The sequence below is a fragment of the Lampris incognitus genome, chromosome 13, assembly GCF_029633865.1.
Source record: "Lampris incognitus isolate fLamInc1 chromosome 13, fLamInc1.hap2, whole genome shotgun sequence".
Lineage (NCBI taxonomy): Eukaryota > Metazoa > Chordata > Actinopteri > Lampriformes > Lampridae > Lampris > Lampris incognitus.
Window position 1 is genome coordinate 38,174,243 of NC_079223.1, and position 14,278 is coordinate 38,188,520.

The following is a 14,278-nucleotide window of genomic DNA, read 5'->3' on the forward strand; positions in this document are numbered from 1 at the left end:
TTAGAAGTCTTCATAACGAACCGAATTACCGAAAAACTTCGCTCCGGCCAACAGGAAGTGGAAGTAAGGTCAAAAGGTCAACGCGTGCTACCGCCATCGGCCGAAGCAGGTCGCCTGTGTTGGCCACGTTTCTTCGTCTAAAAATTATGTTTGTTTTTACAAACGTTTCATCCATTTTTCGAATTGCGAATTATAGTATTCACACGTTAAAAATTAAAAACTGTAGATAAGCCGCAGAAATGTTCGTGGAGTTGCTATGGCGATCCGTCAAGCCCCTCCCCGAGGCCGCCTACATGCCTTTATACTTCTCTACCACTATGGGGAGCCATTTTACCCTTTCTCATGGCGCAGCGAGGGAAAAACTTTTCTTTTTTTCTTTTTTTTTAATAGAGGGAGGGAACAGTGCATATATGGGGTTGGGGTTGGGGTTGGGATGGGGTGAGGTTGGGTGGGGGGTAGGCATTCAATACAGAGTCAGAGAATGACTGATTAAAAGCATGTGCGGGCCCCTGACTCACAAGCTAGAACGCATCAGACACACAAACGCAGACATGGACGTATAGACCTCCACCTCCACACATGAACATGTAAAAACACACTTTCGCGAGCACACGTACCAACATGCTTGCCAACTAACATTTGGAAATGATATATGAGAAGGGGGGGGTTTACGGGTGAGTGCTTAAAATGCTGATACTGTACCCCAACAATGCTACAACTGTTCACACCAAATTGTCAATTTAAAATAACAACCTATGAAATGCCTGGCTACATTAGCTACTGCAATGTGTTCCACATATAGACTTAAAAAAAACCCCATCTTGTCCAACAACACGATACTAACACACCAGAGGCCTTTAACACAGGAGGAACAAGTCGTTTTGTTTGGGACATTAGTAATGCAAACAAACAAACTCTTGAGTCAAGAGACAGGCTGATAGTAGTAAATGTGTGTGTGTGTGTGTGTGTGTGTGTCTGTGTGTGTGTCTGTGTGTGTGTTGTAAGAGCCTCGCTGGCCCGTGACACCAGGAACTGAAGCGGACCAGGAGAAAGCAAACAGAGGGCAGAGGGATGAAGAGGGGGCTCGGGACCCAGAAAAGAACAGCAAACCACCAACCCAGAGAGAAAATATACACTACGCGGGGCTTTCACATAAAATAATGATATCTCTTCCAACAGAGCCAGGCCGCAAACTTAAGCTACAAAATGACAGCATGCGAGGCTCATGACTCTTTTGTTTTCCTGGAGCTGGCCGGGGCGCCAACACTTTGAAGCTGACAACCGATGAATCCAGAGAAAGAGAACAAATAAAAAATTCATGACCTCAATAAAATAAATAGTTTTTTTCTTTTCTTTTTACCCTTTATTGTAGAAAGACTTGCAGGCTTTGCATGCACTCTATTTCGGCATGCCTTTCACCGGGCTTTTGCTGTGGCCTGGCTCTGGAATATCAAATATTTATCTATTCCTTGGAACAGACCAGTCAGTCTTTTCTCACCGGTGCAGGTTTCAAAAACACACACGCCGACGAGTTTACCTATTGTAAACCTCTTTTTTTTTTGCAGGGGGGTGTACATGGGAGGGAACATACATCAGTCTTAGTGTGTCAGCACTGCCTTGACATGATGGTGATTTAAAAAAACAACACTAAGTATTTTGCCAGCGGCACGGGGAATAGCGGTCTGCCAGCGAGTACCCGGGCCATTTGGTCGTGGAAGTGGCCGCTGTGGCTTTCTGAGCGGTCCGGTACAATTGTCCGTCTTACCATTTTTATCTGGTTTCTAAACCACACAGACAAGGGGACCGAGAATTGCAGAGACCAGTGCAGCGCCACATCTAATTTACTGTGGTTTGATTAATGGCCTTAGCATTTGCAACGGGATACATCATCGGATCAGATGAAGAAGAAAAGAAAAAGAAGGTTTGAAATTGGGTTCTCGTCCGCTTCCCACTCGCCCTGTGACTGCGCCTCACGGGGAGAGGACAGGGCTGTGGCATGCGGCCTGCATACATCTGCACACAAGCACAACCAGCTGTATAGAATATAAAGCTGAGACTCTTTAAAACTTCACGCCTCTATTGATTTGTCAAAATTTACACGGAAACACGTTAAAACGACAATTTTTTTATTTTTTTTTGCGCCGATTTCAAACGCTGCTTTCCAAAACCTCGTATTTTCCCAAACGGAACAAAATATGTTTCAGATTGTTTGAAGTATAATAGCCATACGTGTCTCGCTGAAACAAAAACAATGAAAGCACGTCGCATTAAGATGCATCGTTTTGCAAAGAAGCCTTTTGATGGTGGGTTGAAGCCGTTGCCCGGCGTGTTTGTGAGACGGACAATCTACCCGTGAAATGTGTGATTTTTTTCATGATTTGTCTCCCCCTTTCTCTCTTGCAGTGAGGGCTGGGGCCCCTTGTAATGCCAAAAAGGAAAACTGAGAGGCTCTCCGATGGGCCTGTGAATCTGACCGAGGTGATTCTGCAGGCATCATAAAATACAACTTGACATGGGTGCAGCCCTGAGAACAGAAATCATTTCAGCAGGGTTCGCTCGAATTCAGCAGCAGCCTTGCTCAATACCTTGTGTAAACGTTGCTGTTATTGCACCATAATGGGTAAATTCGCTTGTCCGAGCATGCACTGTGATGAGAACAACAAATAATAATAGCGGGGATGTGCCAGTTTAGTTGGCTTTGGGGTTGCTATAAATATTCCACCGATACATTGTGTTACCAGGGCTTTGACCAGGAATGTTCCAGATGCATACAGTAAAACTAATTGCCTGGTACAGTAGCTACTCCGGGGTGTATCGTGCCTCGACATGCCGTGCCTAACAGCAGCAGGCTGCAAACACGCGGTTGTGTGAAAAACAAATTCTCAGGCCCATCATTCTCGCTGTATTAGAGCAGCACTCGCTGCCCCCCGTAAACCAGGCGACCGGCGTGCAGCTGTGAGCACACTCTGACCCTTCATGGCTGCTTTGCATTAAGGTATTCCCTCGTTCCCCACGGTGAAATTTGCTATCTATCATGCGACTGCCTGGGTTCCATTAAAACCTACACCTCCATCCATCCTTCCATCTCTTCCTCTCCTCTCTCCCTCTCTCCCTTCCTCCCTCCATCCCTCCTTGACAGGGCTGATCCAGGAGGATGATAGTTGAGCTGTCTGTGCTGGGGACCTGGTCTTGTGTTTATTTGTTCAAGCCTGGGCTCAGTGGGAGCCTGCCCTTTCCCTGTTGGCACCTCCTTTATATGAGGGAAACATGGGGAGAGCGGCGGGGGCATGGCAAAGAGCTCCGGCAGAAGCCAACTCTTACGCCACGTCTGGCCCACAGTTAAAACAGTGGAGACGGGGCGTCCGGGTGGCGTGGCGGTCTATTCCGTTGCCTACCAACACAGGGATCGAATCCCCGTGTTACCTCCGGGTTGGTCGGGTGTCCCTACAGACACAATTGGCCGTGTCTGCAGGTGGGAAGCCGGATGTGGGTATGTGTCCTGGTCACCGCACTAGCGCCCCCTCTGGTCAGTTGGGTCGCCTGTTCGGGGGGGGGGGGGGCGTGATCTTCCCATGCCCTACGTCCCCCTGGCGAAACTCCTCACTGTCAAGTGAAGAGAAGCGGCTGGCGACTCCACACGTATGGGAGGAGGCATGTGGCAGTCTGCAGCCCTCCCCGGATCAGCAGAGGGGGCGGAGCAGCGAGCGGGGAGGAAAAAAATCCTACATCCTGACTTTCATTCACGCAGGTGGACTGTGCAGTACTCCGTCAATGGCAAATCTCAGATGCGAGTCGAATGACCGAAATCTGAAGTGACCAAAATCAAATACACACGAACCTTTTTGTTAACCCCATGAATGAAAAAACCTTTAACTCTCCTGCCATACAATCCCGGGAGCTCTGTAAAGTCATACTGTAGGTATGCACTAATGCACATTTATGATAACCCCAGCGCGCACATAAACTATCGACCTCCAGAGGCCTGATAACAGCTTGGCGCCACGGGAGCAGTGATATGACATGACATGGTGAATGATTGCACAAGAGAGAGAGAGAGAGAGAGAGAGAGAGAGAGAGAGAGAGAGAGAGAGAGAGAGAGAGAGAGAGAGAGTGGGGGTGGAGTGGGAAAGAGAGAGATTATCAACCGAGTGACCAACTGGATAGCTCCCCCCTTCCTCTTTGACCTCTAATCATTCATCCCGACTCTCCATCCCTCTCATCCCTACAGTTTATCTCCCTCTCTCTCTCCCCCACCTCCTCTACTCCTTCCTCCTCTGTCTAAACCCCACTCGGGGCTGTATCCAGATGGACACTGATTCAGCATCGCTCTTATCCCAGTGTCAGGGTGATGGAGTGGAGTTATCGGCCCAGACGCCCCCCCCCCTCCCCCGGGAGGGAGGCATCTGGGCCTGGGAAGAGAGTTCGGCAGAAGCGATAGAGCCGTTACCCCCGTGTGAATAAAGCAAGACGGCTCGGTGGAGAACAACTTGTCTCTCTGTGGGTGTAGCTGGTGGCGCGGGCTGTCAGCGGCACGGAGACAGGGCTGAACATGAACAGCGGACAAATCTCGTCTGCACGGCGCTGCTTCTCCGAGGGGCCTTTGCATGATGATACACTTTGCTTGCACAATGTGGCCTTTTTAAGAACAGCCGGTTTAAAGTGGACTTACACAACCGGTGGGAGATGTGCTTCTTCCAGACTCGCTGTCACGCACAATAGAATATAGTAATAGTATATATAATGGACTATACTATACATAATATGTATACTATATATAATAGAATTATATTGTATCAAGTTAAAATACATTTTCATGCGATTTCATGTGATATGAGGGTCCCGTGTGCATAAAAGGGGGCCAGTGGTGTGTAACAGAGAATGGCAAACCTCTTAACATACAATGAAGCTCTGTTGTAGCAGCGGCACATACTGCCAGTTCCTCTAACGCAGTAACGTTTATGTACTTCTGAGTTTTGTTTATCTGGTTCAAGCTTACTTGTTTCTTTTTGGCTGCATGTGTGTGTGTGTGCGTGTGTGTGTGTGTGTGCGTGTGTGTGTGTGTGTGTGTGTGTGCGTGTGTGTGTGTGTGTGTGTGTGTGTGTGTGTGTGTGTGTGTGTGTGTGTGTGTGTGTGTGTGGTACTTCTACCTTTATGAGGACCAATTTTAGGGGTTTTTGTTTTGCAAAGTAAGGGTCTTTTGACTGGACCTCACTTATGTAAGGGTCTATTTTAGGGTGAGGATTTGGATTTGTGGTTAAACCTAGAGTTAGGATTAGTTTAAGGTTAGGGTCAGAGTTGAGATTAGGCATGTTGTTCTGCAAGAGTCCTAAGAATGATAGAAGTACAAGCAATGTGTGTGTGTGCGTGTGTGTGTGTGTGTGTGTGTGTGTGTGTGTGTGTGTGTGTGCGCGTGTGTGTGTGTGTGTGTGTTACCTAGCTAGATTGGGCCATCTACTGGCTGTATTCTGGAAGAGGGAAAGTCAAATCCAAGAAACAACTTATTCTTTGTGTTCACACACTTGTACAGAACACAGGCGTGCATGCACACACACACACACATACACACACACACACACACACACACACACACACACACACACACATGTTTGTATCTCTATACTTGTGGGGACCCCTCATTGACTACATTCATTCCCTAGCCCTTAACCTTAACCATCATAACTGCATGCCTAGCCCTGACCCTAACCTTAACCTAATCCTAATTCTGACCTTCACCCTAAACCCAAGTCTTCCCCCTAAAACAGAGCCTTTTCCTCACGGGGACCCATAATATGTCCCCACAAGGCACAAGATAGGCGGGGACATATCTGGTTTTTCTATCCCAATGGGGACCAATTGGGATAGAGAAATAAGCACACAGACACACACACCCACACACACCCACACACACACACACACACACACACACACACAGAAGAGAAGGTTGCTCAGCTGTGAAAAGAAGCTCTGTCCTGGTGAGCGCTCAAAGTTTCCAAAATACACTTAACTAATCTGCTTGATCTAGCAATTTATTGTCGATGAAAACTTCAAAAAGTCTGAAACCTGAGCCGCGTGTGTCTCCTAAACCATGGCCAATGCAATTTCAACCAGCGGGCGAGGGGGTCAGTGGGCGGGGCCAGACCGCTGGACACTGCTTCATTGGCCGCATTCGCCTCGGCCTAAAGCTAATTCAGCCTCGATGACAACCCATGGCGAGAGGTGAAAGACGAGATGCCTTCTTTTTAGCCCTCTCCCTCAACTACCTACAGAGCTATTCATTCTCTGCTATATCCTTTACCTCTAAAACACTAAAACACACACACACGCACACACACACACACACACACACACGCACACACTAACGCTAACATGTGGAAGGGAATTTATATTGCTTTCAGAGTAAAAAAAAGAAGGAAAAAAAAAAGAAGGCTCGACTTCACCGTGGGCCCGGGCTCCATTGTTCATCTGCAGAGGTTGCCCTTTATAGGTGCACAGTAGTGGGGCCGCTCATACACACCGGGCCAGACACCCCGGCAGCCGGAGCGGGCCCGCTCTTACTCATTACATGTCACGTGTACACGCCGACATAACCAAGAACTCTTCCTCCCAGGATTTCCTCCTCCGTCTGTCATCGTCCGTCTCTGGATCAGTAAATTATGAGGGTGCGAGAGCGCTACGCGCAAACAACGTGGACATTTGTCTCCCCCAAGCTGCGCTGCAGCACCAGTCATTAGTCTAGAGTGGGAGTTAGAGCGGCTGTGAGGAGTTTTCCCCCTGATTTGCCGCCAGTCTCGGTTAGATTTCGACGCCTCTATGCGGCCGACACGATCAGAGGAGGCCATCAGCGGGGATGTTAGATGCTGCAACATAATATCAAATGTTCGCCCTCGGGGTCGAACTCCCAACAACATGATTTGCGGCACACAGATGGGATACATAGTCACAAATAGAGATACACTGCCTCATCCCTGTAGATGTTGCAAACACCTGTTTTCACTAAATACCCATAATACATCTTTCGCTCTCCCCCCTCCGAGCAAATGCACGAGCTACCAAAGGCCGAATGTAGGAATTGAGAAACACTAAACTCCACTGAATAAAGATGAGGAGGGATACTAATCGCCTTAGCAAATCCGATAACACTTATTTTGCCTCAGCGGCACCCTGTCCGCCCGGGCCCTTCTGCTTTCTCTCCACCTCTCTCCCAGCGTCTGCGTGAAGGCCAAGAATGTGACCTGCGACAGATCACCCAGGGCTCAAACCAGCTCCACATTGTGCTGGGGGTTAGTTACCCGCAGGTCCAGCTGGGCTTTACTAGCGGCCCTGCCTCCAGCAGCTCTGCAGACCTATCAAGTTACCCCCGTCCTGGGTCACTAAAGCCCTCCTGGTTCCACTTAGAGCTCTGTTTCATTATTTCAGATTTATCACTGCTATGTTTGCCAGTTGCCATGTTTTCCTTCCATATGTCCCTGAGAATAATTCATAGCATCTAATAATACATAAACCAAGCCGTTTAGGGGGACTGCAAGCTGGAGTTGTTCCCAGACTTTGGGGGATTAGTGCTGCTTGGTGAAGTCGCGGCCCGGGGCCCCGGGAAAAGACAGGGCAGTCCCGGGAGGGATGGACACTACTGGGTATGTTTGTACCCAGCAGTAGCGCGGCGTGACATTGGCATCGGCCCATTCAGGCATCTCATCAGGCATGCTGGCAGTACACTATGAGAGCTCGTCGAACTTATAACAACTCCCATAATCTGAGCGAGAATGCCCTGAAAACTTAAAATGGCATGAAGCATTGTTGGATATCAGTGAACAAGTACAAACAAAAAGCAACTTTTCCAGCCTTCAGTGTGTCCGTGCAGGGTTTTGCCTCTAATCTCCTGTAGGGCCCGGCGGTGTTGTGTTGTTGTGCCGGATGCTGTGAGGTGGGGGAGGTTGGTTGGGTGCGGGGGACAGGAGACTTGGAACTGGGCTAGCGCAAGGAAGAGGGAGAAGGCTGGGGATTCATCCTCCATTACCATAATAGAATTAGCCCGGCGAACAAAGCAGGCATTAGTGCACCCATGGTGGCATTTGGAGAACATCCATCCATCTCTCTTTCCTCCAAGGCCTCCCCTCAACTGTTTAAAGAAAAGGGAAATCTGCTCTTTGTTCCCCTTTTCACAAGTCCTGCCAGGCTGCAGCTTGGGGCTCCCCAGACACACATGCAAAGAGAACCCCCCCCCACCCCCAAAAGAAAACAACAAAAAAAAACAAGCAGACACACACACATGACCTTCTGGCACATCTGCGTGTTTAATGTGTGTGTCTGTGCACACTCAAGGCTGTCTTCAGCCTCAGCTTCCACTGGGCGGCTTGACCTGCCCATCAGAGAGGATTACATCTACATAACTCCAATGAGACACTGTCAGCGCCGTGCCCCTCTCTGCAACCCCTCTCTCCTCCACCCACCATCCCCACTCCTCCCTCTGTCTGCTGTCATCCCTCTATTCCCTCCAACGTCTGCTCATCGCTCTAACCGTTCAGTCCCTCCCTCTATCTTCCCCTTTGCATCTCTTTCTCCCTTGGCTCTGTTGCCATTGTGCGCTTCGTCTGATGTAATACACTTTCAGTGTGCCAGCTTTCTCCCCAGCTGTGCCGCATCAGACAACCCCCCCACCCCACCCCCACCTCACCCCAAGTCTCCTCAAAGAGATCAAGCAAACCAGTTTCCTAACAATGACTTCTAAATATTTGTCAAAAGTGTTGTCGTAGTCTATCCAGAGGCTACGTATGTGTACGTGTGTGTGTGTGTGTGTGTGTGTGTGTGTGTGTGTGTGTGTGTGTGTGTGTGTGTGTGTGTGTGTGTGTGTGTGTGTGTGTGTGTGCGTGTGTGTGCGTGTGTGTGCGTGTGTGAGTCCATGCATGGGGAACTACGGGGGCTGTGGCTATAAGGGCTGGCTGCTTCACACTGATTCCCAGATTGGGCGCTATATATGCAGTAGCGGTGGTGTCAGATTGTCTCGGTGATAGAGGGAACGAGGCGCCACCGAGCACAAACCCAGCAGGCTGTTATGACATGGACCTGCAGCCGCTATATAGGTACTGACGCACGCGCCTCAGCCCCTGATACAGACACAGCAGAATGTGGGATGTTATCAGTTTCAAGGGGATGGGGCTGTGCAGAACTTTGTTGCCTCTATAGAGCCCTGAAGAAAACCCTCTTCTGCAGCCTTTACTGATTGACTAAATAGTTTAGTAATACAGCTTAACATACTATAGGATACCATATAGGATTATAACTAAAAAAACTGCACACCAAAAGTTGCATGACTTCATTCCATTATGGCTCCAAAATCCAATGCATCTAGAAACTCTCATGATTGATTTAAATGGAAATCATTTATAGCCGAACCCCCCTGACCATCAAAAATGGGAAAATCTATCTCTAACTTGACTTTTACATTAATTTGGAAGTTTGTCTGAAGGACAATCGCCGGAAAGAAGTACGGAAAACACACTCATCCATACTTGACACTTTCCATTCCTGGACCTCGAGTGCCCCCCAGTGGACTGATAGCCAACCGCAGATGCTGTCGCAATAGAACAGAATCAATGAATTGTGTACATATAAACCTCTCCAAGCCATAGGTGCGAGGTGGCTGTGATCGATCCCCATCTCGAGTCAACTGCACTGAGGATGCTTTCCTTGTGAAGACGGCGGAGAATGGCTGCACTCGGTTGGAGTGCCTTTTGGAAGAATAGCACGTGCTTATCCCCGGGAGGGGAGGCCTGCGGCGGACTGCAGCGGAACAGCTCCCCCCCTCCTGAGCCTCCAGCGTCCCCCAGGTCCCCCTCCATCACGGCCCCGATGTGTCTGGTTGGCTGGCTGCACAGAGAGGAAACACACGCACTTTGCTTGACCAGAAAGAAAAACACGTGGCTCCGCGAGAGACCGACACACCACAGGATACTCACGCTACACCAACACAGGAAAGAGGCCAGTGGACATACACAGACCCAGATTCATACGCACCACAGACACATGTACAGAGCTAGCTACACATGCATGCTCATGCATATAAACACACACGCACGCACGCACGCACACACACACACGCACACACAAGCAGACACAAGCAGACAAAAATACATGCTACATGTACACACATGCACAGTGGACAGGACAGGAAATAGGTCAACTGGAGCACTGGTATCCCTTACCATCTCTCCTGGCTCCCTGAATCCACCATTGAAAGGGAACACCCCCTTCTGCCCAGCCCTGGGCCGAGCTAGCCAAGCTTAGTGAAGCCCATAAGAGGGCCATTTCCTTCATAATCATCCCTACATTCCCCTACTCGAATCTCCCGAAGGACAGTGGCAATTAGCCCTGGGGGCCCCTAACTAGCGGGGGCATCTGTGGCATCTCTGTTGCCTAATGCACAACCTCCCATAGCACAGATGTTTTCCTACTGTATTACAATTGGGGGGGGGGGGGCATCACAAAAATGTGAAATTAATGGCTTTCTAATGAAGACCACGTTTGGTTGAAATGCTGAATTCGTGCCAGCTTATGTAATGAAGTACACTTTGGAAGCAACACAAAAATCAGCAGGCATTTCCCTTTTTCATGTGGACTTGCTATTAATCGGTTCCTGTGGACATAGTTTGAACGTCCAAAATTCTTGTTCTTTCACATAACAGGCATAATTCCCCCCCCCCCCTGATTTGTCTAATTGTCGAACCAGTTTAGTGTAGCCGTCTCTTCGTGTTACACCTCATATCTTGTTCTCCCTCTCTTCCCGTCTCTCTCCCCCTCATTTGTCCACCTGCTATTAATACTTTTCATAGATCTTAATGGGATCCCTCTGAGGTAATCGGTCATTAACACATAGAAAACATGCAGATACAGAGCCATTTAGAGGGGCCCATCAGTGGCATAAACTCAGTAAGTTAGAACAGTTAAGGTGGAAATATTTTAATGGTGGTACTTTGTACGGGGGTTGTTGATTTAAAGGAGGGGGGTATGCCTCTTTCACCAGTTTTATTTGTAAGACAAAAACAACACCATTTGAACAAGTACTTCAGAATTGCCCCTTGGGTCGAGGTCGAACGGGGAGCAATAAACCCAGATTTTGCATAAGGCTGCTCATGCTCATGCTCACATGCTCATGGACAACATCTCAAACTGGACGAAAATGGGTAAGAGGAGAGAGAGCAATGGCAGACAGTTGTTGAGCATATCTTTCGGCGGCCAACTTCATAGCTGATGATGCCGACCGACCGACCGACCGACCGACCGACCGACTCACGCCAAGTGCAAGGTAGCCTCTGGCCAGTGTGGAGCACTAGAAACCAAACGACTTTTGGTGAAACCTAACAACCTCTGATAGATAAAATGACACAGATGCGTTTCATAGACGTACAGTAGTTACACCGCCTTGTCATGAAAGTATGACAATACCAGCCCCTTCAACGGCAGCGATTCCCCCATCATACACGACATTAGCATCGTCTGAGATGCTAACAGTCCTGCTCTGTCTGGAAGACTTCCCCCAGTGCAACAGCTTCTCAAACAGAAGTTGTCCGCCCCATCCTATGCTCTGTTTGAGAACCTTAACATTATTAGCTGTCAATCTCTCTAAAACACAAGCACACACAGACACACAGACACACACCTTCTCAAAAGATCATTCTTTGGGGATTAGCGGTGTTGAATTGTGCAAAAGCCTGTGTAGGAGTGGAATATGTCTCTGTGGTTATTGACAAAAGCAGCTCCACACTCCTGGCACAATGCTCGCATTGATTCCTTGGGCGTTTGTAAATAACGGCCCTGACCGCAGCATGCAGGCGTGGAAGCCACAAAAGAGCTGTTTCAGAGACAGCACAAGCTGTTTAAAAGATCACCTTGTCCACAAGTCATTACAGAGAGTTGATAACAGCATGTCATCGCACGGTAATTTGCCGGAGATCCTGTTGCTCCCCTATGCTGCCCCGATCTCTACACCGCCCACCCAACCCCCCCTTTCCCTCCCCTGCTCCCTCGCCAGCCTCTCTTAAATAGAAGCAGTGTGGTGCTTGCGGTGAGGTGATGCCATGGTCTGCTGAGCACTGTGACATTCATCTAAATGGAATCAGATAAAGCTGAGGGCCTGAATACCTTTAACATAAACATCACCTGCAGCCCCCAGCAATGTCCCGCACCGCCCCAGCTCCACCGGACAGCCAGTCAGTGAGAGTAAACACCGGGCACAGCTGGACGTTAACCAATAGCACGAGCTGAGCAGACTGAGGAATCTCAATTCCAGCCAATCCGCAGCACTGTTGATTGTGGATCAGATGAGATCAGGCCTGTGGGCCCTGGCTTCCTGGTATGCCAGATGATACCCCCAGATGTGGGCAAAGGAAGGTGATGTGGGGGTGAGGCTGATAGAGTGTGAGAAACGGATATGACCTTTACGAGTGTGGATCTAGTTGCCAAGTGGAGAGAGTTGAAGAAGAAAGTGAATGTTGGGGAGGAAGGTGAGAGAGATGTCCATAGCTAGGTTAATGAAGGCACGACTGATTTATGTTCATTTGGACTACAAATCGTGGTCACAAGATTGTAAGAAACATCCTGACATCCTGAGCAACTGAGGTGAGCACCTGAAAGAATTTTACAGCTCTTATTACAAACACGGTCATGAATATCAAAGATTAAACAGAATGTCAGCACAGCTAATACATCAACCACATTGCCAGGTTAGGACAGATTTGTCATCATGTATGTGGCTATAAATAAACTCCAGTGGGAGAATTGTAATGGGGAGGGGGTGGGGGGGGGGTTTAGCTATTGTAAAGAAACTGAGGAATGGACTACCACTTGGTGAGGTGAGAGCTGACAACGTAGCTGGTGAGGAACAACACCAACAGGGAGCAAGCATAGACCTGCTCATCTTAGGTAAAGCTGTCTGTCAACCCCGGGGCGGGATGTGCTCATGGGAAGTGGATGACTCGCTGCACTAAGCATCTCCACAACACAGATGCACAATGATATTAATGCACTTGGTTGATTTGCAACAGCTTACTCTGTAGCTGTGGCATAAACTTCAGGATCCGCCGACTTTCAAATTACACTGACGAGACAAAACTCACGATCCTACCAGTTTTCAGTCTTGTCGTTTTAGCTACTCTGAACGCTGAATGCCATCTTTGCAGGGAGGAGGAGGAGGGGAAACCAGAGGCGAGAGCCACGGAGCAGATGGAGGCGAGTCTTGCGGAAAACCTGAAGCATTCCCGTCCAAAAACAAGGGGATAATGGTGTCATAGATGAGAAAACACAACTGCTGTGTGTGTTTGCTGTTAACAGTTTAAACCTGTAATTGGAAGCAGACTGCTCATTTTCATATTGTCACATATTGTAATTAGCATCATATCCTGACTGAATGCTAACAATGATATCAAAGCTTTTGCATTGGCTCAACGAAGCTAACGTTAGCTCGTCTGACTTGCGTTTTTAGCTAGCCAACAACCCAGAAAAGCAAGCTGACACATCAGGAAAACACACTTAAAAACTTTTTACGAAAAGATGGATTTTTTAAGGTCTTGCTCGGATCTCGGTCGACGGCGTTTCTGTGAAATCCTACCTCAAACGAAACCTCATGGGCAAAACCACATGATACAACACAGGGGCGTGGCTAAAACAAAACAGTGGCGGGAGCGCAGAAAAATATATTTTACAATAAAAAAATAAGAAAATTTAACATGTAATGTAATTCTACAGCGTTTGTTTTTAAAAGAACTCGGTCGCAAAGTTGTCGAACCCCCCCCCCCCCTTGAAAATGTGCAGGGGGCACAGGCACAGCTAGAGGAGCCCGTGAGGAGCCAGGTTCACGAGCTGCTTCCATAGGTAAAATGGTTACCACTGGGCTCTCTGGTACTAGATGCCAGCCGTCCCTTACAATACGGGGTCATCCTGTACTGGAAAATAAAATGCTGCGTCCCGTATTGACCCCAATAAGGGACGCGATTTGCCCTGTATTTTCGTACACGTCGTTTCATATATACATATAACTTAGTTAAATGAAAAACTCAACGGTGGGGAAAGTGCTCAACAAACAAGGAAAAAAATAATGCTTAAGGCATGAAACAGACTTGTACTGTCAATTAAAGAATTACTGGATGGTCTCCAGCATTCCCCTGACCCCAGGATAAGCGAGTTGGATATATAGTGTAACGTGCATGGATAAGAAGACACGCTGGCCGCTGGCTGGCGGGTCTGACCCTTTAGTCTAGCGGTTAGCGATGCCTCCTGCGGTGCGGGC